This window comes from Panulirus ornatus, chromosome 61 (assembly GCF_036320965.1).
Source record: "Panulirus ornatus isolate Po-2019 chromosome 61, ASM3632096v1, whole genome shotgun sequence".
In the NCBI taxonomy this organism is placed as follows: Eukaryota; Metazoa; Arthropoda; class Malacostraca; order Decapoda; family Palinuridae; genus Panulirus; species Panulirus ornatus.
The window spans coordinates 11,836,359-11,864,196 of record NC_092284.1 but is presented as its reverse complement, the minus strand read 5'-3'; the positions used below and the strand labels follow the sequence as shown (position 1 = coordinate 11,864,196).

The 27,838-nt window shown below is 45.1% G+C and overlaps 1 protein-coding gene and 1 long non-coding RNA gene across 2 annotated transcripts in view; both read right to left on the bottom strand.

The window, feature by feature from the left end:
- Positions 1-12,054, bottom strand: part of LOC139767395 (uncharacterized) — a 743,720-nt gene extending 731,666 nt beyond the window's left edge. Inside the window, exon 1 of the mRNA XM_071696732.1 lies at positions 11,985-12,054. The gene's annotated coding sequence lies outside the window, so the exon portion shown is untranslated. The remainder of the gene's footprint in view (positions 1-11,984) is intronic.
- Positions 12,055-13,622: 1,568 nt separating this feature from the next.
- Positions 13,623-18,490, bottom strand: LOC139767414 (uncharacterized). The gene is made up of 2 exons (XR_011717128.1): positions 14,504-18,490; positions 13,623-14,333 (listed from the first exon to the last, which is right to left on the bottom strand). It is a non-coding gene; the product is annotated as an uncharacterized lncRNA (long non-coding RNA).
- Positions 18,491-27,838: the final 9,348 nt, after the last annotated feature.

The following is a 27,838-nucleotide window of genomic DNA, read 5'->3' as shown; positions in this document are numbered from 1 at the left end:
CTACCTCAACCGATCCAGTAGACGAGGTGCCACTCCCTGGCTAGCAGACCCCTACCCTACCTCAACGCAATCCAGTACACCAAGCTGCCGCTCCCTGGCCAGCCGACCCTAGCCTACCTCAACGCGATCCAGTAGACGAGCTGCCACTCCCTGGCCAGCCGACCCTAGCCTACCTCACCGCGATCCAGTAGAGAAGCAGCCGCTCCCTGGCCAGCCGACCCTAGCCTACCTCAAAGCGATCCAGTAGACAAGCTGCCGCTCCCTGGCCAGCCGACCCTAGCCTACGTCAAAGCGATCCAGTAGACAAGCTGCCGCTCCCTGGCCAGCAGACCTCTGACTACCTCAGCGCGATCCAGTAGACAAGCTGCTACTCCCTGGCCAGCCGACCCTTGCCTACCTCACCGCGATCCAGTAGACGAGCTGCCACTCCCCGGCCAGCCGACACTAGCCTACCTCACCATAACTCAGTAAAGTAGCCACAACTCTCATCGCCCATTTCTGGGCCACCTCACCGTGATCCTGTATACTAGCCACCGCTTCGCGGCTGACCGAAGCTACCTTACGTCACCATGATCTAGTACAGAAGCCACCACTCACCCGCTTATTCTAGCCTACCTCACTGTGACCCAGTGCAGTAGCTGCCCGCAAAGCCGACCACAGCCTATGAAAATCTTACCTAACATCCCCAGAAGTATATGATCATAATGGAAATGTACCATTATTTTTGTGGTCTGCTGGTGTGAGAACGGATGAAGTGGCCACGTATAAGCAATATTTGGCGGTGGGGCGAACTCTTACAGCAGATTTCTAATTTCTTTCCCTTGAAACATGAAGCTTCAAAAGGACCCGGTGGTCTGTTACTGTTTGTATGTTGGGAATCTCAAAGGAAAAAAAGAAAGTTTTTCAAATGAGCTAAACCGCCAATTTACCAAAACCATATTAACTGTAATAATGTGAATGGCGGGTCACACATTCGGGAATGAATAATCATAAGCTGTCATCTGACTGAACAATAATATACTTCGAAGTGTCTGTCTACAGAGTTCTTAGGTTTTCTACATTTTCTAGCTGTGCTAATTATACTAAGTACACCTAACTCTAGTTCACCACTCACTCTACATTGGTTACAACCATTAATCTCCAAATGTTACTCATACCTGGCTAGAAATAAGACCTTCGTTTATGCAAACATCATTCCACTCCGAGCCGGGAGCACGAAGCCAGCTGGCAGCTACCGAGCCGGCGACCTGACACCTGTGGCCACATATCCTCACCTTTCCACCACCACAAGACTTGTGTCAGCAAATTGGGTTTTACCCCGAGTATCTCAGTGACCAGTACCTTACCTCTTCTCTAGTCTCCTGAAGTCTCCTCCACCACTACAATTCCCGGAACCCTCAACGCGATATTGTCACTCACCACAACAACGCAGGAAATGAACGTATGAACCAGAAACATAGTAATCTTCGGTTTCGGAATGACCGCGCTCGTGTGGCATCTCGAAGCAGAAGCGGGGCTTTGTTGTATGGCAAGGCGTTGTCTCAATCCAATGAAATGACTTGCATGGCCTTTTATCGTTTTGTAACATTCATTTTTGACTATACACTTACTAATATTCCATGTACTCGTGCTACATGCGTGTGTTACTAAACGTTTATGTAGGAAAATTTCTTTTGCTCTATAATAAAGTATATATTTTGAATGTCAGTCCGTCCAAGTCAGAGTCAATGTAACAATTCGGATTCAGACGTCGTCCACGTTTATGATATATTCCGACTCTTCTGACGTCAGTCAATTTCTAAACAATGTTTTACTTGTTTGTTTTTTTACGGTAAACCACGACTGAGACAAAATGTGATCTTAAGAATAAATTTTGTCCTCGACGATGGAAATATATCTTTATCGCGATTATAGATAGTACATCTCCGAGGACGGCCATAGCTAGGACTACCAACCTATATCACCATTTACCACACTCACCATAGAAAATGTAATTTCGCCGATGGTTTCCAATGACCCCATATGTATTTATAGTACTTCCCTAACGTGTAATAATAAGTGGACTCAGCATCAACAGAAGTGTGTCAACAGACCAGACTAAAACATGAGCAATATGCTCGTCCTGCTTTTAATGTGGTATTTCCCAAAACAACCTTTGTCGACGGGAATTTCCAAGACAAGTATGCGAACTGTTGTGGTCGATTCATTTTTCATACGATGTCCGAGGCAGCAGGGGCACCTGAATGCCCTAATCAAGGCATCTTGTTAACGAGTATATATATATATATATATATATATAAATATATATATATATATATATATATATATATATATATATATATATATATATATATATATATATATATATATATATATACACGTACACACAACAAAAAACTATCGCGCAGAGGGGGTATGAAGACGTCTGTAATGATCACTGACCTACCTCTTCTACCATGCCGGTAGGGTTGGTATACGTGCCTGGAAGCTACAGGTTTCCAGAGTCCTATGCTAGACCCATGTAAGTTACGTGCCACAAGAGCGGCATTATATAATCAACAATAAAATTACATCATACAAGGCAGTACGAACCCCTACTTTTGAATTGGTGTGTGCAATATAGCTGTGAGACACACACAGCTATATTCGGCAACCCCCGCATGTGGCAGCTGCAGCATACCTCAATGTGATGCGAGGTAAACACAATAGCTTCATATTGTATAGGTGTAATTTGGGAAGAATATGTTTTACTATTGATATTGTATTATTTTATAGCACTTCTGGGTTCGTGGCAGTCCATAAAGGTTATCTTACACCGCCATTTCGTGTCCATGCAGGAAATGTAAGGAGACATGCGATATGCTTTTGAAACAATGAAACAGCTCGGGTATAGTTCACTGCAAGCCAATGTCGAAAGGTTGTTTTTGTGGTATATCTAATTTTACCATGGAGACCTCACAAGCGACACATGAAGCTATTCTACAGCTTCATAATGAGGGCTAGAGTGACTCTGAAATTAGGAGACGTCTTGGTATTCACCGGTCAACCGTAGCACGATGGATTCGCCGACAGGCAGAGTTGGGCAACACAGACAACAGGCATCGGCGTAGGCGCCCACGTTGCACAAACCCGGAAGATGATCAGGTAATGATGTTGCATATATAGGTATACTGGACCACTTGATGTTATGTAAACAACCACATCACATGTTATATTTGCAATATGTCATCCTTTCCCTAGGCCATAGCAGCTGTCATTGCTGCTGCCCCCTTCACGCCCGCTAGCAACATTCGGGATACTCTTGGTCTGCAGTGCACCACTCAAACTGTCCGAAACAGACATCACTCTGATGGGTTACGTGGTCGCATACCAGCAACAAAACCTGTGTTAAGTGAGGCAAACATGGAGAGCAGGGTGGAATATGCGTTGGAGTATGCGGACAAGCCACATCAGTTTTGGGAGAACGTCATCTTTTGTGATGAAAAAACCTTCTGCAGCGATATCCTGTAGACAAGCTGCCGCTCCCTGGCCAGCCGACCCTTGCCTACCTCAACGCGATCCAGTAGACGAGCTGCCACTCCCTGGCCAGCCGACCCTAGCCTACCTCACCGCGATCCAGTAGAGAAGCTGTCGCTCCCTGGCCAGCTGACCTTAGCCTACCTCACCGAGATCCAGTAGACAAGCTGCCGATCCCTGGCCAGCCGACCCTAGCCTACCTTCCGCGATCTAGTAGACAAGCTGCCGCTCCCTGGCCAGCCGACCTTACCATACCTCACCGAGATCCAGTAGACAAGCTGCCGCTCCCTGGCCAGCCGACCCTTGCCTACCTCAACTCGATCCAGTAGACGAGCTGCCACTCCCTGCCCAGCCGACAAGCTGCCGCTCCCTGGCCAGCCGACCCTAGCCTACCTCACCGCGATCCAGTAGACAAGCTGCCGCTCCCTGGCCAGGCGACCCTTGCCTACCTCAATGCGATCCATTAGACGAGCTGCCACTCCCTGGCCAGCCGACCCTAGCCTACCTCACCGCGATCCAGCAGACAAGCTGCCGCTGCCTGGCCAGCTGACCTTAGCCTACCTCACCGAGATCCAGTAGACAAGCTGCCGCTCCCTGGCCAGCCGACCCTAGCCTACCTTACCGCGATCTAGTAGACAAGCTGCCGCTCCCTGGCCAGCCGACCTTACCATACCTCACCGAAATCCAGTAGACAAGCTGCCGCTCCCTGGCCAGCCGACCCTTGCTACCTCAACTCGATCCAGTAGACGAGCTGCCACTCCCTGCCCAGCCGACAAGCTGCCGCTCCCTGGCCAGCCGACCCTAGCCTACCTCACCGCGATCCAGTAGACAAGCTGCCGCCCCCTGGCCAGGCGACCCTTACCTACCTCACCGCGATCCATTAGACAAGCTGCCGCTCCCTGGCCAGCCGACCCTAGCCTACCTCAATATATTCTAATAGATGAGCTGCCACTCACTGGCCAGCCGACCCCAGCCTACCTCAATATAATCCAGTAGACGAGCTGCCACTCCCTGGCAGCCGACCCTAGCCTACCTCAACGCAATCCAGTAGACAAGCTGCCACTCCCTGGCCAGCCGACTCTAGCCTACCTCAATATAATCCAGTAGACGAGCTGCCACTCCCCGTCCAGCCGACCCTTGCCTACCTCACCGCGATCCAGTAGACAAGCTGGCGCTCCCTGGCCAGCCGACCCTAGCCTACCTCACCGCGATCCAGTAGACAAGCCGCCGCTCCCTGACCAGCCGACCCTTGCCTACCTCAACGCGATCCAGTAGACGAGCTGCCACTCCCTGGCCAGCCGACCCTAGCCTACCTCACCGCGATCCAGTAGAGAAGCTGCCGCTCCCTGGCCAGCTGACCTTAGCCTACCTCACCGAGATCCAGTAGACAAGCTGCCGATCCCTGGCCAGCCGACCCTAGCCTACCTTACCGCGATCTAGTAGACAAGCTGCCGCTCCCTGGCCAGCCGACCTTACCATACCTCACCGAGATCCAGTAGACAAGCTGCCGCTCCCTGGCCAGCCGACCCTAGCCTACCTTACAGCGATCTAGTAGAAAAGCTGCCGCTCCCTGGCCAGCCGACCTTACCATACCTCACCGAGATCCAGTAGACAAGCTGCCGCTCCCTGGCCAGCCGACCCTTGCCTACCTCAACTCGATCCAGTAGACGAGCTGCCACTCCCTGCCCAGCCGACAAGCTGCCGCTCCCTGGCCAGCCGACCCTAGCCTACCTCACCGCGATCCAGTAGACAAGCTGCCGCTCCCTGGCCAGGCGACCCTTACCTACCTCACCGCGATCCATTAGACAAGCTGCCGCTCCCTGGCCAGCCGACCCTAGCCTACCTCAATATATTCCAATAGATGAGCTGCCACTCACTGGCCAGCCGACCCTAGCCTACCTCAATATAATCCAGTAGACGAGCTGGCACTCCCTGGCAGCCGACCCTAGCCTACCTCAACGCAATCCAGTAGACAAGCTGCTGCTCCCTGGCCAGCCGATCCTAGCCTACCTCACCGCGATCCAGTCGACGAGCTGCCACTCCCCGGCCAGCCGACACTAGCCTACCTCACCATAACTCAGTAAAGTAGCCACAACTCTCATCGCCCATTTCTGGGCCACCTCACCGTGGTCCAGTATACTAGCCACCGCTTCACGGCTGACCGAAGCTACCCTACGTCACCATTATCCAGTACAGAAGCCACCACTCACCCACTTATTCTAGCCTACCTCACTGTGACCCAGTGCAGTAGCTGCCCGCAAAGCCGACCACAGCCTATGAAAATCTTACCTAACATCCCCAGAAGTACATGATCATAATGGAAATGTACCATTATTTTTGTGGTCTGCTGCTGTGATAACGCATGAAGTGTCCACGTATAAGGGATATTTGGAAGTGGGGCGAACTCTTACAGCAGATTTCTAATTTCTTTCCCTGGAAACGTGAAGCTTAAAAAGGACCCGGTGGTCTGTTACTGTTTGTATGTTGGACATCCATAAGAAAAAAAAAAGTTTTCAAATGAGTTAAACCGCCAATTTACCAAAACCATGTTAACTGTAATAATGTGATTGGCGGGTTACACATTCCGGGATGAATAATCATAAGCTGTCATCTGAGTGAATAGTAATATACTACGAAGTGTCTGTCTACAGAGTTCATAGGTTTTCTACATTTTCTAGCTGTGCTAATTATACTAAGTACATCTAACTCTAGTTCACCACTCACTCTACATTGGTTACAACCATTAATCTCCAAATGTTACTCATACCTGGCTAGAAATAAGACCTTTGTTTATGCAAACATCATTCAACTCCGAGCCGGGAGCACGAAGCCAGCTGGCAGCTACCGAGCCGGCGACCTGACACCTGTGGCCACATATCCTCATCTTTCCACCACCACAAGACTTGTGTCAGCAAATTGGGTTTTACCCCGAGTATCTCAGTGACCAGTACCTTACCTCTTCTCTAGTCTCCTGAAGTCTCCTCCACCACTACACTTCCCGGAACCCTCAACGCGATATTGTCACTCACCACAACAACCCAGGAAATGAACGTATGAACCAGAAACATAGTAATCTTCGGTTTTGTGAATGACCGCGCTCCTCCGCCATCTCGAAGCAGAAGCGGGGCTTTACTGTATGGCAAGGCGTTGTCTCAATCCAATGAAATGACTTGCATGGCCTTTTATCGTTTTGTAACATTCATTTATGACTATACACTTACTAATATTCCATGTACTCGTGCTACATGCGTGTTACTAAACGTTTATGTAGGAAAATTTCTTTTGCTCTATAATAAAGTATATATTTTGGATGTCAGTCCGACCAAGTCAGAGTCAATGTAACAATTCGGATTCAGACGTCGTCCACGTTTATGATATATTCCGACTCTTCTGACGTCAGTCAATTTCTAAACAATGTTTTACTTGCTTGTTTTTTTACGGTAAACCACGACTGAGACAAAATGTGATCTTAAGAATAAATTTTGTCCGCGACAATGGAAATATATTTTTATCGCGATTATAGATAGTACATCTCCGAGGACGGCCATAGCCAGGACTACCAACCTATATCACCATTTACCACACTCACCATAGAATATGGAATTTCACCGATGGTTTCCAATGACCCCATATGTATTTATAGTACTTCCCTAACGTGTAATAATAAATGGACACAGCATCAACAGAAGTGTGTCAACAGACCAGACTAAAACATGAGCAATATGCTCGTCCTGCTTTTAATGTGGTATTTCCCAAAACAACCTTTGTCGACGGGAATTTCCAAGACACGTATGCGAACTGTTGTGGTCGATTTATTTTTCATACGATGTCCGAGGCAGCAGGGGCACCTGAATGTCCTAATCAAGGCATCTTGTTAACGAGTATATATATATATATATGTACGTACGTCTTGACGTACGACAGTGCACTACGACGGCTTGTTGTCTGAGAAACGTAAGGTATTCCTTCCCTGTTAAACAAGAACGACTGTACCATCGGAGCCGCTTTTTCCAATGATGTCTCACCAGCTGACATACGTCAGCATCTCACAGCCTGGCGCGTGTTGGTCCGTGTCTTGCTGACACAGGACGTCAACGCACTCCAAGACTGACAATGAAGCCCGACACATGCCGGCGATTCACTCCCTGACAGTAGGGTGTCAGCCACCACCATCCCCTGCAGTGGCTGTCTCCTTGGGGGACTACGGCAACTCGCTCCCTAACACATAACCTACCGACTAATACCTTAAGCTCATATCACTCCCTAAAAGCTAAATATAATCGCCAGTCATGTACCAAAAATATATAATTCCCAAAGTGAAGCTTATTTTGATGACCTGTGGAGCTCGATAGAACTGCCAAATATCGTTTGGCATTGCTCAGCATAAACTCAGTAAGGCTTTACTTTGATTACCTGTGTTGCCCTCAACAGCAAAATGAAATTGTCTGCCGAAGCCAGAGTAAAGTCACCAACGTGCAGCTTTTCTTTGATGACCCATGTAGCACGCACAAGTGTTAGCCAGAGGAAATTTCCTCAAGTAAAACTTTAATTCGACGACTCACATATGTGTCCCACAAAACCTATATAAAACCGTCTACCGTTAGCCAAAATAAAAGACTGAATGTAAAGCTTTACTTTGACGACCCATAAACCATGCAAGTGGAAAATAGTCGTCTGGCATTAGCTATAACAAATGTCCTAAAGGGACGCTTTAGTGTGGCGTCGTTGGTTCATTCCTCGACAATCTACTTCGACTAATTCGTTTATACATACATTGCGGCTTCCTGCCTTACACACTACAAATGTGAAAAGAAAGCGTTACTCACTCTCGACAGGCGTCGGTGGCTCAGTTTGTGATACATGTCGGTAGCTTACTTGAACACACGTTACTTCGACGAACTCAAAAACTTTGCCTACTCTCCAACAGTCATCGATGAGCTTCGTCTCTACACACGTGTGTCGGTAGCTCACTTCATGGCAAACCAAATTCGATCCTCTCTCTCTGACACGCAACGGTATGGCTTCTTACCTGACACACTAAAAACACTGCTCACTCCCTGATAGACGTCGGTGGCATCGTCTCTGATACACATCGGTAGCTCACTCCCAGATACACTACATGGCCTAACTCCGTTACGATTACTTCCTGCCTGACACACACGCCTTAGAGGCAAAAACACGTCGGTGGTTTTGTCTAACATACGTGGGTAGTTCACACCATGAAACAATACATGACTAACTCCCTGATGCAGAAGGCTGGCTTCCTACCTCACACTACTACAGTGGCGACAAAACAAAACCGCTGCTCACTTCCTAACAAACTCCCGTGGCAAAGAATGGCTGCTCACACTGACAGATTCTCTGGCTCTTTCTCTAGCACACGTTGGCACCTCACTCTAGGACACACTGTTCCCACTAACTCCCTGGTACACAAGGGCGGCTTCCTATCTGACGGTGGAGGAACGCTACTCACTCCCTGACAGAAGTCAGTGGTTTCGATTTGACCACACGTCGTGGGCTCATGCCCCGATGTACGATAGTTTACCACGGCGGTCTGTTGTTCTCTGGCACACGACGAGAGGTTCTCTTCCACACCCCCCCTCAACAATGATAAACAACAACACCCGACTAGTCCTCTAAAATCAAAGCCGTTCAATTTCAAACGACGATCTCACCAACTGACATGCGTCTGCACCTCATATCCTGGCGCATTGGCACGTCCCATCCTGATACACGGCGGCGGATCACTCCAAGACAGACGAAGACGCATGACACATAACGAGCGAGTCATTCGCTAACACGCAACAGCCTTACTGCATCGCGCCGGGTTTGATGTCTCTCTCTCTCCCTCCCTCCCTAGGGTGCTACGGCAACTCACTCTCCGACACAAGATCATGGTCTCCCGGCTAACAATACCATGAGAGTATAGCGCTCCCTGAGGAACCAAATGCTCCCAATCGTGACACAAGTCACAGGGAGGGTCCCAGTCTGCCACATACCGTCATGTCAATCATTTATGTCGGTGGTTGACGCCTCGACTCGACGAAGGTTTACCCCCCTATGAAACTTACACGTGAAGGAGGTACCACCCTCCTTGACTCGACGAAGGTTTACCCCCTATCAAACGTACACGTGAAGGAGGTACCACCCTCCTTGACTCGACGAAGGTTTACCCCTAATCAAACTCACACGTGAAGGAGGTACCACTCTCCTTGACTCGACGAAGGTTTACCCGTAATCAAACTCACACGTGAAGGAGGTACCACTCTCCTCGACTCGATGAGATTTACCCCCTATCAAACTCGCACGTGGAGGTACCACCCTCCTTGACTCGACGAAGGTTTACCCCACTATCAAACTTACACGTGGAGGAGGTACCACCCTCCTTGAGGCAAGACACTTGATTGCTCTCATGACGGCTTCCTCCCTCTCTCTTGCGACGTCAGCAGGCGACTGAGGGTGGTCCTCGACGGTGGTCGGAGTGTCATCATATCCAACCCGTTGTTTGACTGGAATTCTGGAAATGAACGGTGTTTTAATTTTCCTTTCAGCTTGAACACATTAAGGCATATTTTTCTATTGATATTAAGTTAAATTAAGAAATATTATATGTAACATCTACCAATGTTTGTGTGTGGGTCATGATAGATCTGAAATCATGGGTACATTATAGTTTAATCTATTATCATCCATCTTTAAATATATGCTTCAAATTGGTGGCAACTGCAAGGACAAAAGCCTCTCGCTAGCAATGTTATCCTTACAATTCTTGATCTGTGAAACGTTAGGGTAAACAAGATGCAATTGTATGTCATCATTTACCAGTAAAAGGAGCTTCAAAAGCTGGTCTCTTATTGTTTGTATACTGCAAATACAAAAGGTAGGTAGTCATTATTCCCATGTTGAGCTCTACTGCTAATTAAGGCAAACAACCATATAACTGTAATAACCTATTTGGATGGGTCAGACGTTCCAAAATGCTGTGAGCAATTAAAAGCTGTTGCCTGAACGAATCGTAACATAAGCCAAAGTTCCAGACGAATTACTTTACATCTTTCTTGCAGTAGGAACTACAGAGTTGGCCACACTTCCACCATGTTCACCTATAGTTGACCAGTCATTCACCAGTGGTTACAGCCAATGGTCTCCCATGACTCATTAACCTGGCTATAAATAAAACCTCTTTTTCATGGAGCAATCAGCTTTGGTGATGAGCCAGGCAGCGATAACGTCCTCGTTTGCTAGTTCCTTCACAATGTCGTCCTCTGACATATCCATGACATCAGTTCAGTAGATGACTCCACTGCATGAATTCATGGCAACGGGTATCGAGACCACGTCATGAATATGGAACTTCGTCAACTTAAGTAGCTCCGCTACCTGTTTCATCGACTTATCAAATCACCACTAACCAGTTTCCTAATCGTTTCAACATGTCCAAACCAACCATCAATGACGTTTCTGATTAGGAAGAGACTGAGGGAAGCAAGAGTCGTTGCTCTGGTCGTATGGGTCAACACAAAATCAGCGTTTCTTCTTTTTCATAGAAGCGTCACGGGGGAAGTGGATGGCTTACCTATGTCCATCCTAAAGGGGCCTAACCTCAAAATCTGGAATGCCAAACCACCCCAGATAGTGGAAAAAAAACTAACTATCCCGAAAAAAGAAAGATCGGGCAATTGTTTTATGCAGAAAAGTTTCAAGGCGGAGCCGGTCGCACAAAGGCCAAGCGGAGTTCTCTTGCGGACAACCGTCAATGAAAGATCGATTTTGCATAGAACAACCTTATAAAAGATATTGATGAACAATAACTTTCAAAAAACTTACAAAACTAAGCAAGGGTAGCGATAACACAAGGAGGAATAGCTACAACCTAGCTCTGAAAGACCGGCAACAGCTCCGTACAGGTCAGTAGCTGGTACGAGACTGTGGTCGGAACAGCTACGACTGCACATTGCCCTGCGCAATGTCACTGCGCATGTACTTATGGCTACCACCGCTAGGGAGCAGTGGTGGCTTGCCTGACTGGCGTTTCTCTGTATGTTTATCCTGATCCCAGCCCTGAGCATACGGACAAATAGCAAAATATTGCATTAATTTTTAAAAATCACTTTCTTTATAAACACTGCACTGAGTGAAAAACACCTCTATAAAGACTACAGTTAAAACACGAACGTACAAGGCTACCGGAAGCAGCACTTCACATATAATCAACACTAGTAAACATACATCAAATTTAGATATATGTAAATAATCCGAAGAAAGCAGTGAAGGGTAACTGAAGATAGAAAGGCTGAAAGTAGAGAGTTGATCATGGCATTCTAAACGAACCCAAAATGGCATCCTAGCTAGGAGCTGTGTAATCCTTCCTACGTATTGATACGCTGAATAAAAGCTCATAGAAGCCCCACTTGTCAAGGAAAAATGCACAGAAACATTGCCATAGTGGTAAGCAAAGTCTGACTTACCGAAAAGACGAGTAGACGCTACGACATCAGGCAACACAGACTTTAAATACAGAGCGTAAGAACACGTCCGTCTTGGGAGACGATACAAATAAGACTGCAAATGGCGGCCGAGCTCAGCGATAAACACATACAAATAAGCGCAACTTAAAGACTTTGACATACTGATTTTTGTGATGCTGGCAGTAACGCCATCTGGAGGTCGATTGAGAACTATTAGAAAACGGGAAATATACACCTTAACTACCAAAGAAAACGGGAAACCTAAAGGTAATTGTAAGCTACTCAAATCTGCCATAATTTCTGCAAGGAATAAAGTCCTTTGTTCTACTTTTATGTGGTATAAATGTTATGTTTTGCTTTAGCAATGGGGAAAACTTAATATAAACTTGACGTTTTATTAAATGACAGAATTTTCTTCATGGCTCAAGAACATAATTTTCTTTTTTCGTTTTCCTTTCTTGAATTTGTACTGGTAATTCATTGTAATTTAGATTTCCCTAATACTCTTACATTTCACCTCATTCTTAATATTGTGATAAAAGGAAACAATTGATCGTGTGATATTCATTTAGTGCAAAACAGTATTGATTAGTATATATCAGAACACATTTTGTTCTCACCTTATGATAGACTGTATGTACATGCATATTTTCAATTGCTGAAAACGTATGGAAAACTTCTTGTATGAGAAATAAATACTGTTTATATAATAAGAGATGTAGTAAAGTATTTAGTCATCTTTGTATACTTCCTATAAAATATTCTTTTGTATCTCTGAAAAATGTTCAAGATTCTGTATTTCTTTTCTGTTATTACCCTTATTCCACTGAGAATTTGTATGCTTCTCACTGCTGGGAGCACATAGATCTATCATTGTATCTACATTTCTTCTCAGCAAAATTTCTTAAACATTAGCATACAGTATCCCTCTTATAATCACTGTTTCAACATTATTTGCTTCCAATTCTTTCGTATAATATTTGCTTCCAATTTGCTTCCAATATTTCCTTCCAATCCTTTCGTATAACTTTTGTGTTTTTGGTACGGTAAGAGCAATGCTTATCTATAGATATCTGTGGTACATGTATACAACTATACATAGTATCATTATCCTCTGTGGATGAAAGTAGAACTTATCTCTATACCATCAACTTCTACGATGGTCTAGTGACATTCATCCTCATTCATCATCCTAACCATTAAAATGTACCTCAGACATTTCAGTTAGAGAGGGTGTAATATCTATCAAGCTGAAGGTAGGAGAAGGCTGCAAGTGGCTAATGCAAACCACTGAACCAAGTGCTGCTGTAGTACGGTTTAGTATCTGAGCAGCAAGGTGTATACTTAACTGAACACTGCTGATATTATGGAAATAGGTTACAATTATGCCACACGATTTCCCCATTATGATATTCACTTGGATACTCCTATCACTATGAATTTGTCCTTCTCGTAAGCAGGACATGGATACACTCCATCATTCGTCAGCAGTAAAATTGGCCGATACTCAAATCATTGATTTCTTTCTCTTTACTGACGACTCTTCGATCGTATCACACTGGTGCGTTGCTATGTGTTGGTGGAAGGCTCTGCCTTTAATACAGCTTAAAAACAATAGACATAAAATCAAACAAAAGATCAAATATCTTATTGTAATCGTTATCACTCGATCATAAATTCATACAGCTGGAGAGACAAACAAAAATGTTGGTGGCTGCCATTTAATTCACAACTGGGCAAGAACAACCCTCCATAACGTGAATAAATCACATACACATATTTTCCTCTACATATCGTATAAGTACACATTGTCCTCTGCTTATTATTGACACTAATGTATACTAAGCAATAATAAACTTATCAATTTCTAGAGACAAATAAAACCCAAGTTTTAGGTACAATTCAATACCCTGTCCAGCCTGCAGAGTTCCCGAAGGGCGTGGACGTGGTTCAGTAGTTGATGGCTACACTTCTCGTCTCCTGGTGGCCAGGTGTAAGCCATTTCTGCCCAAATATGTTCAATGACAATCAGGTCCACTCCTTTGCTGGCCTAGTCCAGGAGCTGTAGGGTGTCTTGTTCCTAGGGACCAGCGTTCAACAACACGAGCAGTGTGGACGGGGAACCTGTCGCTAATAGAAATGACATGCCTGGCAGGGAGAGGTAAACCCCTCTCCCGCAGAGACGGCAAGAAACGTTCCTCCAGCAGTTACTGCGACAGTGGTTGCAGTAAAGCGACCTCCAATGCTGGAAAACGTCACCAAGGCCATGTAATGTCACTTTCCTCTAGATGCAGTAGGTAAAGTGACATGTACGGGCCTCCTCGCTCATGTTGGCTCGGTCATTTGTGCCTGTGAACATTGTATAATTTTAACGTTTATTGTACTGGTTCGGCAGGATTTATATCATTTGTGTTGTATAAACAGTATATCATTAACATTTGGGTATCCGCATGAATTTCTTATTACCATAAATACGACGTTCTAAATTTTTGAACAGCAACAAATCATTAACTTCCTGCCTGGTACAGTTCCTCCTCCAGCAGTGAACCTTGCCATGAGAGTTGGAGACACACACATCACCTCCGTGAACACTGCTTCAGACAAGAATCTGAGTTTCGCTCGGGATGTGTGCTGTTCCCTCAGGCGTTCATTCCTCGCTGGAGTTCTGTGGTGTGTTCCTTTGTCGTGCAATATTCGCCTGTCGCTCAACGGGGAGACGTCTTATGCCCATCACGTTCGCTGGAGGGAGGTCACCTTTGCAGCTCCTGTTCTCTCTGCCAAACAATAAAACACAACCATGTTCACAGGGAATGGATACAATCGGTTGCCTAAATTGAACATTTCAATTTCAATTATCAAGTTTAGATAGTTATAAGCCTAATTTCACAACTTTTACATAATCTACATAATATCTTTAGTATGAAATTGTGGTTACAGTAATGATGATAATATTTCCAGATATATTGCCTACTTCATTGTTATCAAGGTTTAGCCATACTCAAATACAGTCACCCGAAGTATTTGGCTGCTAATAAACTCTGATGCAGGGACCTCATTCTTTATGCAGCCTTCATTATTGCTGCCATTTCCCCCACTCCTTTTCACAGACACTCATAACTTCCATTAAGTTGTTAAGGTTACTGCTCTCCACCACCCGTATGGACAAAACATTATCAAGGAGAGTGATCATGCGACCTCTGAGCACCAGCCTCTCGTCACTCCGGTTCACCTTAGCCTACCTTATCGCGCGATCCAGTAGACAAGCTGCCGCTCCCTGGCCAGCCGACCCTAACATACCTCAGTGCGATCCAGTAGACAAGCTGCCGCTCCCTGGCCAGCCGACCCTAGCCTACCTCAGTGATCCAGTAGACAAGCTGCCGCTCCCTGGCCAGCCGACCCTAGCGTACGCACAACAAAAAAAACTATCGCGCAGAGGGGGTCTGAAGACGTCTGTAATGATCACTGACCTACCTGTTGTACCATGCCGGTAAGGTTGGTATACGTGCCTGGAAGCCACAGGTTTCCAGAGTCCTATGCTAGACCCATGGAAGTTGCGTGCCACAAGAGCGGCATTATATCATTAACAATAAAATTACATCATACAAGGCAGTACGAACTCCTACTTTTGAATTGGTGTGTGTAATATAGCTGTGAGACACACACAGCTATATGCGGCAACCCCCGTATGTGGTAGCTGCAGCATACCTCAATGTGATGCGAGGTAAACACAATAGCTTCATATTGTATAGGTGTAATTTGGGAAGAATATGTTTTACTATTGATATTGTATTATTCTATAGCACATCTGGGTTCGTGGCAGTCCATAAAGGTTATCTTACACCGCCATTTCGTGTCCAGCCAGGAAATGTAATGAGACATGCGATATATTTTTGAAACAATGAAACAGCGCGGGTATAGTTCACTGCGAGCCAATGTCGAAAGGTTGTTTTTGTGGCATATCTAATTTTACCATGGAGACCTCACAAGAGACACGTGAAGCTATTCTACAGCTTCATAATGAGGGCTACAGCGACTCTGAAATTAGGAAACGTCTTGGTATTCACCGGTCAACCGTAGCACGATGGATTCGCCGACAGGCAGAGTTGGGCAACACAGACAACAGGCATCGGCGTGGGCGCCCACGTTGCACAAACCCGGAAGATGATCCGGTAATGATGTTGCATATATAGGTATACTGGACCACTTGATGTTATGTAAACAACCACATCACATGTTATATTTGCAATATGTCATCCTTTCCCTAGGCCATAGCAGCTGTCATTGCTGCTGCCCCCTTCACGCCCGCTAGCAACATTCGGGATACTCTTGGTCTGCAGTGCACCCCTCAAACTGTCCGAAACAAACATCACTCTGAGGGGCTACGTGGTCGTATACCAGCAACAAAACCTATGTTAAGTGAGGCAAACATGGAGAGCAGGGTGGAGTATGCGTTGGAGTATGCGGACAAGCCACATCAGTTTTGGGAGAACGTCATCTTTTGTGATGAAAAACCTTCTGCAGCGATGGTCCTCCTGCAAACAAACATGTTTGGCGGCATCCTAACACCAGGTTAGCTCTTTCTCTGTCTGTCTGTCTCTCTCTCTCTCTCAGAAACACACACACACACACACACACACACACAGGTTATGCTATATAACATATTTTCCATTTTATAATGACAATTTCTGGTGAGGCCAACATGAACAACCGTTCCGGAAGTGCTTTGAAACCAGGGTGCCACGGCCACCACAGTCGTTTGCTGCTTGAAACGTCCTGTTGTGCTGCAGTATTACATTTTAGTTATGCACAGTCATTATTTTTTAAGTGAATAACAGTGATCATGATCACTTTATACGGCATATGTAACTACTGTAGCAATAATCTCCATTTACGATGTGATTTCATAATAAATAACTATTATATATTGTTAGTTAATATTTTTAATTTACTTAGTTATTATCTTAATCTATATTGCAGCATCAGTTGCACTAATACGAGTAAGACACAATGTCTTATGTAATTTTATACATTTTATATAGCCAGATACGAGACACAACATGTGGTGGGTAGCAGGAGGAGTGGGCGCGTCAGTGCAGGACTATTTGGTTGGATCCATGGTGCTGGTGTCGGTGAATTGGTGGATGTCGGGCCTGGCCAGTTGACCGGACCTAGATACGTTGAGATACTGGAGGAGGTCCTTGCTACCTTCAGTGGGGGCTATGCCGTTTCCAGAGCCGCAGCCATTTTACCTCGTCCAAGATAATAGCCCATTTCACACATCCAGGGTTGCAAAGGCGTGGTATGCTCGCCATCCACGTATAACAGTGTTGCCACATCCTGCAAAATCGCCTGATCTCAACCCGATAGACCACGTATGGGCGGCCATGCAGAAAGGATGCCTGACCGACAACATCGATGTCGTGCTACAGTCGTAAATGATGCTTTACAAGCATGGGAACATCTGCGAAGCCCTTCTGGTAGGAACTTAACGCACACGTTAGTGGCATCCATGCCTCGAAGGCTCAATGAAGTGTTGGCAACGGGAGAAGGTTATACCAAGTATTGAAATAATAAAACTTACAGTCAAAGATTACTTTCTTAACCTCCAACAACATGTCTATGGTCACGTTATATAGAAATCTGATTTTCACTGTTAAAGGGAAGTTAACTAATGCAGATCCATGAAAGGAGTCATTACTTTTCAAGTTGGTTTACTAAATACTGTAATGTGGTGCCAGGTTTGTGACATACTGTTATTAGTCACACAGGTGATACTACATATTATGTGAGGTTGCTGATTAATCTAAACCAGCAGACAGATAAATCACCGCCGGTATGAAGCAGGGTGTCGTAGTTACCATGTATTATATTATTTTACACCATCAATTTGACACTTTGCAAGAGATAATGATTACTGCAATATACATTACTGTGCAGAATATTATAGTCACATGCTCAATTTACGTATCCCATCTACTGTACTACATACTGAAGGATATATAGTTGCCATTAGATAGGTGAGGACACCCACAGGCAGGGATATCAGGGCTACCACCATCTCACAGGAAAATGTTGACTGTTCCATTATTCCACGTCTGGTGCGTCATTTTGTTTCGTACAAAAAACGCGCGATAGTTTTTTTTGCTGTGTGTACCTCAACGTGATCCAGTAGACAAGGTACCGCTCCCTGGCCAGCAGACCTTTGCCTACCTGAACTCGATCCAGTAGACGAGCGGCCACACCCTGGCCAGCCGACCCTTGCCTACCTCACCGCGATCCAGTAGACAAGCTGCCGCTCTTTGGGCAGCCTACCCTTGCCTACCTCAACGCGATCCAGTAGACGAGCTGCCACTCACTGGCCAGCCGACTCTAGCCTACCGCAATATAATCCAGCAGACGAGCTGCCACTCCCTAGCCAGCCGACCTTAGCCTACCTCACCGCGATCCAGTAGACAAGCTGCCGCTCCCTGGCCAGCCGACCCTAGCCTACCTCACCGCGATCCAGTAGACAAGCTGCCGCTCCCTGGCCAGCCGATCCTTGCCTACCTCAACGCGATCCAGTAGACGAGCTGCCACTCCCTGGCCAGCCGACCCTAGCCTACCTCACCGCGATCGAGTAGACAAACTGCCGCTCCCTGGCCAGCCGACCTTAGCCTACTTCACCGAGATCCAGTAGACAAGCTGCCGCTCCCTGGCCAGCCGACCCTAGCCTACCTCACCGCGATCCAGTAGACAAGCTACCGCTCCCTGGCCAGCCGACCTTAGCCTACCTCACCGAGATCCAGTAGACAAGCTGCCGCTCCCTGGCCAGCCGACCCTAGCCTATCTCACCGCGATCCAGTAGACAAGCTGACGCTCCCTGGCCAGCCGACCTTAGCCTACCTCACCGCGATCCAGTAGACAAGCTGCCGCTCTTTGGCCAGCCTACCCTTGCCTACCTCAGCGCGTTCCAGTAGACGAGCTGCCACTCACTGGCCAGCCGACTCTAGCCTACCGCAATATAATCCAGCAGACGAGCTGCCACTCCCTAGCCAACCGACATTAGCCTACCTCACCGCGATCCAGTAGACAAGCTGCCGCTCCCTGGCCAGCCGACCATAGCCTACCTCACCGCGATCCAGTAGACAAGCTGCCGCTCCCTGGCCAGCCGATCCTTGCGTACCTCAACGCGATCCAGTAGACGAGCTGCCACTCCCTGGCCAGCCGACCCTAGCCTACCTCACCGCAATCCAGTAGACAAACTGCCGCTCCCTGGCCAGCCGACCTTAGCCTACTTCACCGAGATCCAGTAGACAAGCTGCCGCTCCCTGGCCAGCCGACCCTAGCCTACCTCACCGCGATCCAGTAGACAAGCTACCGCTCCCTGGCCAGCCGACCTTAGCCTACCTCACCGAGATCCAGTAGACAAGCTGCCGCTCCCTGGCCAGCCGACCCTAGCCTATCTCACCGCGATCCAGTAGACAAGCTGACGCTCCCTGGCCAGCCGACCTTAGCCTACCTCACCGATATCCAGTAGACAAGCTGCCGCTCACTGGCCAGCCGAACCTTGCCTACCTCAACGTGATCCAGTAGTCGAGCTGCCACTCCCTGCTCAGCCGACAAGCTGCCGCTCCCTGGCCAGCCGAACCTAGCCTACCTCACCGCGATTCAGTAGACAAGCTGCTGCTCCCTGGCCAGCCGACCCTTGCCTACCTCAACGCGATCTAGTAGACAAGCTGCCGCTCCCTGGCCAGCTGACCCTAGTCTACCTCAACGCGATCCAGTGGACGAGCTGCCACTCCCTGGGCAGCCGACCCTACCCTACCTTACGCAATCCGGTAGACAAGCTACCGCTCCCTGGCCAGCAGACCTTTGCCTACCTCAACTCGATCCAGTAGACGAGCTGCCACACCCTGGCCAGCCGACCCTAGCCTACCTCAACGCGATCCAGTAGACGAGCTGCCAATCCAAGGCCAGCCGACCCTTGCCTACCTCAGCGCGATCCAGTAGACGAGCTACCACTTATTGGCCAGCCGACCTTAGCCTACCTAACCGCGATCCAGTAGACGAAGTGCCACTCCATGGCCAGCAGACCCTTGTCTACCTCACCGCGATCCAGTCGACAAGCTGCCGCTCCCTGGCCAGCCGACCTTTATATCATTTGTGTTGTATAAACAGTATATGATTAACATTTGGGTATTCGTATGAATTTTTTATTACCATAAATACGACGTTCTAAATTTTTGAACAGCAACAAATCATTAACTTCCTGCCTGGTACAGTTCCTCCTCCAGCAGTGAACCTTGCCATGAGAGTTGGAGACACACACATCACCTCCGTGAACACTGGCAAAGTCCAATACAGTTGCATGGTGGCATCAAAAAATAAAAAGATAAACTAAATGTTTATTTTAAATCGCCTTTGGCGCCGCCAAAGGCAATTACAGGGGCATAGAGGCTTCATAAGGGAAAGAAACATTTGGAAAGCTTACTTTAATGCCACTTTGGAGATGCCAAAGGTCAAGAGAATTGCGGTGTGGCATCCAAAAATTTAGAGAAAAATTGAAGGATTAATCTAAATCCCCTTTGGCGTCTTCAAAGGCCTTTACAGTGGAATAGTGGCATCTGAAGGGAAAGAGACAAATTAAAAGTTTACTTAACAGACCGTTTAGGGGTGCCAAAGTCTAATACCTTTGCATGGTGGTATCCAAAAACAAAAAGACAAATTAAAGATTTAGTTTAAATCCCCTTTGGCGCCGCCAAAGGCAATTGCAGGGGCATAGAGGCATCAAAAGGGAAAGAAACATTTCGAAAGCTTACTTTAATACCACTTTGGGGATGCCAAAGGGCAAGAGAATTGCGTGGAGACATCCAAAAATTTAGAGGAAAATTGAAGGATTAATCTAAATCCCCTTTGGCGTCTTCAAAGGCCTTTACAGGGGAATAGTGGCATCTAAAGGGAAAGACCCTAATTAAAATTTTACTTAAAATACCCTTTGGGGGTGCCAAAGTCCAATACAGTTGCATGGTGGCTTCCAAAAATAAAAAGACAAATTAAAGGTTTATTTTAAATCCCCTTTGGCGCCGCCAAAGGCAATTACAGGGGCATAGAGGCATCAAAAGGGAAAGAAACATTTGGAAAGCTTACTTTAATGCCACTTTGGGGATGCCAAAGGGAAAGAGAATTGCATGGACACTTCGAAAAATTTAGAGGAAAATTGAAGGATTAATCTAACTCCCCTTTGGCGTCTTCAAAGGCCTTTACAGGGGAATAGTGGCATCTGAAGGGAAAGAGACAAATTAAAAGTTTACTTAAAAGACCGTTTAGGGGTGCCAAAGTCCAATACCTTTGCATGGTGGCATCCAAAAATAAAAAGACAAATTGAAGCTTTAGTTTAAATCCCCTTTGGCGCCACCAAAGGCAATTACAGGGGCATAGAGGCACCAATAGGGAAAGAAGCATCTGCAAAGCTTACCTTAATGCCACTTTGGGGATGCCAAAGTGCAAGGGAATTGCGTGGAGGCATCCAAAATCTTAGAGGAAAATTGAAGGATTAATCTAAATCCCCTTTGGCGTCTTCAAAGGCCTTTACAGGGGAGTAGTGGCATCTGAAGGGAAAGAGATAAATTAAGATTTTTTATAAAAGACCGTTTAGGGGTGCCAAAGTCCAATACAGCTGCACGGAGGCATCGAAAATTAAAAAGACAAATTAAAGGTTTATTTTCAATCCCCTTTGGCGCCGCCAAAGGCAATTACAGGGGCATAGAGGCATCATAAGGGAAAGAAACATTTGGAAAGCTTACTTTAATGCCACTTTGGGGATGCCAAAGGTCAAGAGAATTGCGGTGAGGCATCCAAAAATTTAGAGAAAAATTGAAGGATTAATCTAAATCCCCTTTGGCGTCTTCAAAGGCCTTTACAGGGTAATAGTGGCATCTGAAGGGAAAGAGACAAATGAAAAGTTTACTTAACAGACCGTTTTGGGGTGCCAAAGTCTAATACCTTTGCATGGTGGCATCCAAAAACAAAAAGACAAATTAAAGATTTAGTTTAAATCCCCTTTGGCGCCGCCAAAGGCAATTACAGGGGCATAGAGGCATCAAAAGGGAAAGAAACATTTCGAAAGCTTACTTTAATACCACTTTGGTGATGCCAAAGGGCAAGAGAATTGCGTGGAGACATCAAAAAATTTAGAGGAAAATTGAAGGATTAATCTAAATCCCCTTTGGCGTCTTCAAAGGCCTTTACAGGGGAATAGTGGCATCTAAAGGGAAAGACCCTAATTAAAAGTTTACTTAAAATACCCTTTGGGGGTGCCAAAGTCCAATACAGTTGCATGGTGGCATCCAAAAATAAAAAGACAAATTAAAGGTTTATTTTAAATCCCCTTTGGCGCCGCCAAAGGCAATTACAGGGGCATAGAGGCATCAAAAGGGAAAGAAACATTTGGAAAGCTTACTTTAATGCCACTTTGGGGATGCCAAAGGGCAAGAGAATTGCATGGACACTTCGAAAAATTTAGAGGAAAATTGAAGGATTAATCTAACTCCCCTTTGGCGTCTTCAAAGGCCTTTACAGGGGAATAGTGGCATCTGAAGGGAAAGAGACAAATTAAAAGTTTACTTAAAAGACCGTTTAGGGGTGCCAAAGTCCAATACCTTTGCATGGTGGCATCCAAAAATAAAAAGACAAATTGAAGCTTTAGTTTAAATCCCCTTTGGCGCCACCAAAGGCAATTACAGGGGCATAGAGGCACCAATAGGGAAAGAAGCATCTGCAAAGCTTACCTTAATGCCACTTTGGGGATGCCAAAGTGCAAGGGAATTGCGTGGAGGCATCCAAAATCTTAGAGGAAAATTGAAGGATTAATCTAAATCCCCTTTGGCGTCTTCAAAGGCCTTTACAGGGGAGTAGTGGCATCTGAAGGGAAAGAGATAAATTAAGATTTTTATAAAAGACCGTTTAGGGGTGCCAAAGTCCAATACAGCTGCACGGAGGCATCCAAAATTAAAAAGACAAATTAAAGGTTTATTTTCAATCCCCTTTGGCGCCGCCAAAGGCAATTACAGGGGCATAGAGGCATCATAAGGGAAAGAAACATTTGGAAAGCTTACTTTAATGCCACTTTGGGGATGCCAAAGGTCAAGAGAATTGCGGTGAGGCATCCAAAAATTTAGAGAAAATTGAAGGATTAATCTAAATCCCCTTTGGCGTCTTCAAAGGCCTTTACAGGGGAATAGTGGCATCTGAAGGGAAAGAGACAAATTAAAAGTTTACTTAACAGACCGTTTTGGGGTGCCAAAGTCTAATACCTTTGCATGGTGGCATCCAAAAACAAAAAGACAAATTAAAGATTTAGTTTAAATCCCCTTTGGCGCCGCCAAAGGCAATTACAGGGGCATAGAGGCATCAAAAGGGAAAGAAACATTTCGAAAGCTTACTTTAATACCACTTTGGTGATGCCAAAGGGCAAGAGAATTGCGTGGAGACATCAAAAAATTTAGAGGAAAATTGAAGGATTAATCTAAATCCCCTTTGGCGTCTTCAAAGGCCTTTACAGGGGAATAGTGGCATCTAAAGGGAAAGACCCTAATTAAAAGTTTACTTAAAATACCCTTTGGGGGTGCCAAAGTCCAATACAGTTGCATGGTGGCATCCAAAAATAAAAAGACAAATTAAAGGTTTATTTTAAATCCCCTTTGGCGCCGCCAAAGGCAATTACAGGGGCATAGAGGCATCAAAAGGGAAAGAAACATTTGGAAAGCTTACTTTAATGCCACTTTGGGGATGCCAAAGGGCAAGAGAATTGCGTGGAGACATCAAAAAATTAGAGGAAAATTGAAGGATTAATCTAAATCCCCTTTGGCGTCTTCAAAGGCCTTTACAGGGGAATAGTGGCATCTAAAGGGAAAGACCCTAATTAAAAGTTTACTTAAAATACCCTTTGGGGGTGCCAAAGTCCAATACAGTTGCATGGTGGCATCCAAAAATAAAAAGACAAATTAAAGGTTTATTTTAAATCCCCTTTGGCGCCGCCAAAGGCAATTACAGGGGCATAGAGGCATCAAAAGGGAAAGAAACATTTGGAAAGCTTACTTTAATGCCACTTTGGGGATGCCAAAGGGCAAGAGAATTGCGTGGAGGCATCGAAAAATTTAGAGGAAAATTGAAGGATTAATCTAACTCCCCTTTGGCGTCTTCAAAGGCCTTTACAGGGGAATAGTGGCATCTGAAGGGAAAGAGACAAATTAAAAGTTTACTTAAAAGACCGTTTAGGGGTGCCAAAGTCCAATACCTTTGCATGGTGGCATCCAAAAATAAAAAGACAAATTAAAGATTTAGTTTAAATCCCCTTTGGCGCCGCCAAAGGCAATTACAGGGGCATAGAGGCATCAAAAGGGAAAGAAACATTTCGAAAGCTTACTTTAATACCACTTTGGGGATGCCAAAGGGCAAGAGAATTGCGTGGAGACATCCAAAAATTTAGAGGAAAATTGAAGGATTAATCTAAATCCCCTTTGGCGTCTTCAAAGGCCTTTACAGGGGAATAGTGGCATCTAAAGGGAAAGACCCTAATTAAAAGTTTACTTAAAATACCCTTTAGGGGTGCCAAAGTCCAATACAGTTGCATGGTGGCATCCAAAAATAAAAAGACAAATTAAAGTTTAGTTTAAATCCCCTTTGGCGCCGCCAAAGGCAATTACAGGGGCATAGAGGCATCAAAAGGGAAAGAAACATTTGGAAAGCTTACTTTAATGCCACTTTGGGGATGCCAAAGGGCAAGAGAATTGCGTGGAGGCATCCAAAAATTTAGAGGAAAATTGAAGGATTAATCTAAATCCCCTTTGGCGTCTTCAAAGGCCTTTACAGGGGAATAGTGGCATCTGAAGGGAAAGACCAAATTAAAAGTTTACTTAAAAGACCGTTTAGGGGTGCCAAAGTCCAATACAGTTGCATGGTGGCATCCAAAAATAAAAAGACAAATTAAAGGTTTATTTTAAATCCCCTTTGGCGCCGCCAAAGGCAATTACAGGGGCATAGAGGCATCAAAAGGGAAAGAAACATTTGGAAAGCTTACTTTAATGCCACTTTGGGGATGCCAAAGGGCAAGAGAATTGCGTGGAGGCATCGAAAAATTAGAGGAAAATTGAAGGATTAATCTAAATCCCCTTTGGCGTCTTCAAAGGCCTTTACAGGGGAATAGTGGCATCTAAAGGGAAAGACCCTAATTAAAAGTTTACTTAAAATACCCTTTGGGGGTGCCAAAGTCCAATACAGTTGCATGGTGGCATCCAAAAATAAAAAGACAAATTAAAGGTTTATTTTAAATCCCCTTTGGCGCCGCCAAAGGCAATTACAGGGGCATAGAGGCATCATAAGGGAAAGAAACATTTGGAAAGCTTACTTTAATGCCACTTTGGGATGCCAAAGGTCAAGAGAATTGCGGTGAGGCATCCAAAAATTTAGAGAAAATTGAAGGATTAATCTAAATCCCCTTTGGCGTCTTCAAAGGCCTTTACAGGGGAATAGTGGCATCTGAAGGGAAAGAGACAAATTAAAAGTTTACTTAAAAGACCGTTTAGGGGTGCCAAAGTCTAATACCTTTGCATGGTGGCATCCAAAAACAAAAAGACAAATTAAAGATTTAGTTTAAATCCCCTTTGGCGCCGCCAAAGGCAATTACAGGGGCATAGAGGCATCAAAAGGGAAAGAAACATTTGGAAAGCTTACTTTAATACCACTTTGGGATGCCAAAGGGCAAGAGAATTGCGTGGAGACATCCAAAAATTTAGAGGAAAATTGAAGGATTAATCTAAATCCCCTTTGGCGTCTTCAAAGGCCTTTACAGGGGAATAGTGGCATCTAAAGGGAAAGACCCTAATTAAAAGTTTACTTAAAATACCCTTTGGGGGTGCCAAAGTCCAATACAGTTGCATGGTGGCATCCAAAAATAAAAAGACAAATTAAAGGTTTATTTTAAATCCCCTTTGGCGCCGCCAAAGGCAATTACAGGGGCATAGAGGCATCAAAAGGGAAAGAAACATTTGGAAAGCTTACTTTAATGCCACTTTGGGGATGCCAAAGGGCAAGAGAATTGCATGGACACTTCGAAAAATTTAGAGGAAAATTGAAGGATTAATCTAACTCCCCTTTGGCGTCTTCAAAGGCCTTTACAGGGGAATAGTGGCATCTGAAGGGAAAGAGACAAATTAAAAGTTTACTTAAAAGACCGTTTAGGGGTGCCAAAGTCCAATACCTTTGCATGGTGGCATCCAAAAATAAAAAGACAAATTAAAGCTTTAGTTTAAATCCCCTTTGGCGCCACCAAAGGCAATTACAGGGGCATAGAGGCACCAATAGGGAAAGAAGCATCTGCAAAGCTTACTTAATGCCACTTTGGGGATGCCAAAGTGCAAGGGAATTGCTTGGAGGGCATCCAAAAATCTAGAGGGAAAATTGAAGGATTAATCTAAATCCCCTTTGGCGTCTTCAAAGGCCTTTACAGGGAGTAGTGGCATTGAAGGATTAATCTAATCCCCTTTGGGTCTTCAAGCCTTTACAGGGGATAGTGGCATGAGGATAATCTAACCTTGCTCTTCAACTACAGGATAGTGAAGAAATGAAGCTTACTTAATCCACTTGGATCAAGAGAATTGTGATCAAAATTAAGAATGAAGATAATTAATCTGGCTCTAGCTTCAGGAATAGTGTCAGGGAAGACAATATTACTAACTTTGGTCAGCATATGCATGGTGGTCAAAAAAGAAATTAAGTTATTTAATCCCCTTTGGGCCCAAACATAAGGCAGAGTCAAAGAAAGAATTAGTTATCCACTTTGGGCAAGAAGAATCTGACTCAAAATAAGGAATTGAGGATATCACCTTGGTTTCAGGCTACAGAAGTGGTAAGAAGAATTAAATTATAAAAGACCTTTAGTCAAGTCAATACTGCAGGCATCAAATAAAGACATAGTTTTAACCCTCGCCAAGCATACGGATAGAGCAAGAAACATGAAGTACTAGCTTTGGGATCAAAGCAGATGGAGCATCAATTAGAGGAATTGAAGATTATCTAATCCTTGGCGTCTCAGGCTTTAAGGATTGAATCAATTTTGTTTAACTTTAAGAAGTGGATCTAGGAAAGCAATAAAGTACTTAAGACTTGGTGCAAGTCAATACTCTGGTGGATCAAAAAAAAAAATTAAAGTTTTAATCCTTGCGCGCAAGCAATTCGGCATAAGAAAAAGGAAAAAACATTTGACTACAACCTTGGATCCAAGGGAAAAATTGCGTACACAAATAGGAAATGAGGTTAATCAAATCCTTTGGTTTCAAGCCTTTGGATAGTGGATCAAAGGAAGACCAATTAAGTTTCTTAAATACCTTTGGTGCAAGCAAAATGATGGTCCAAATAAAAGAATAAGTTTATTAAATCCTTTGCCCCAAGGCATAGGCATAGAGCATCAAAGAAGAAACATTGGAAAGTACTTTAATGCATTTGGGATCCAAAGGAAAGAATTCTGGCATCAAAAATTAAAGGAAAATTGAGGATAATCTAATCCCTTGGCGTCTTCAAAGCTTACAGGGAATTGGCATGAAGAATAGAACAAAAAAAGTTTACTTAAAAACCTTTAGGGGTGCCAATCAATACCTTTGCTGGTGGCATCCAAAATAAAAGACAAATTGAAGTATTAATCCTTGGCGCCACCAAAGGCAATTCAGGGGAATAAGGCATAGGAAAGAAGCATCTCAAAGTTACTTAATCCACTTTGGGGATGCCAAATGCAAGGAATTGTGAGGAATCCAAAATCTTAGAGAAAATTGAAGGATTAATCAAATCCTTTGGCGTCTTCAAAGGCCTTTACAGGGAATAGT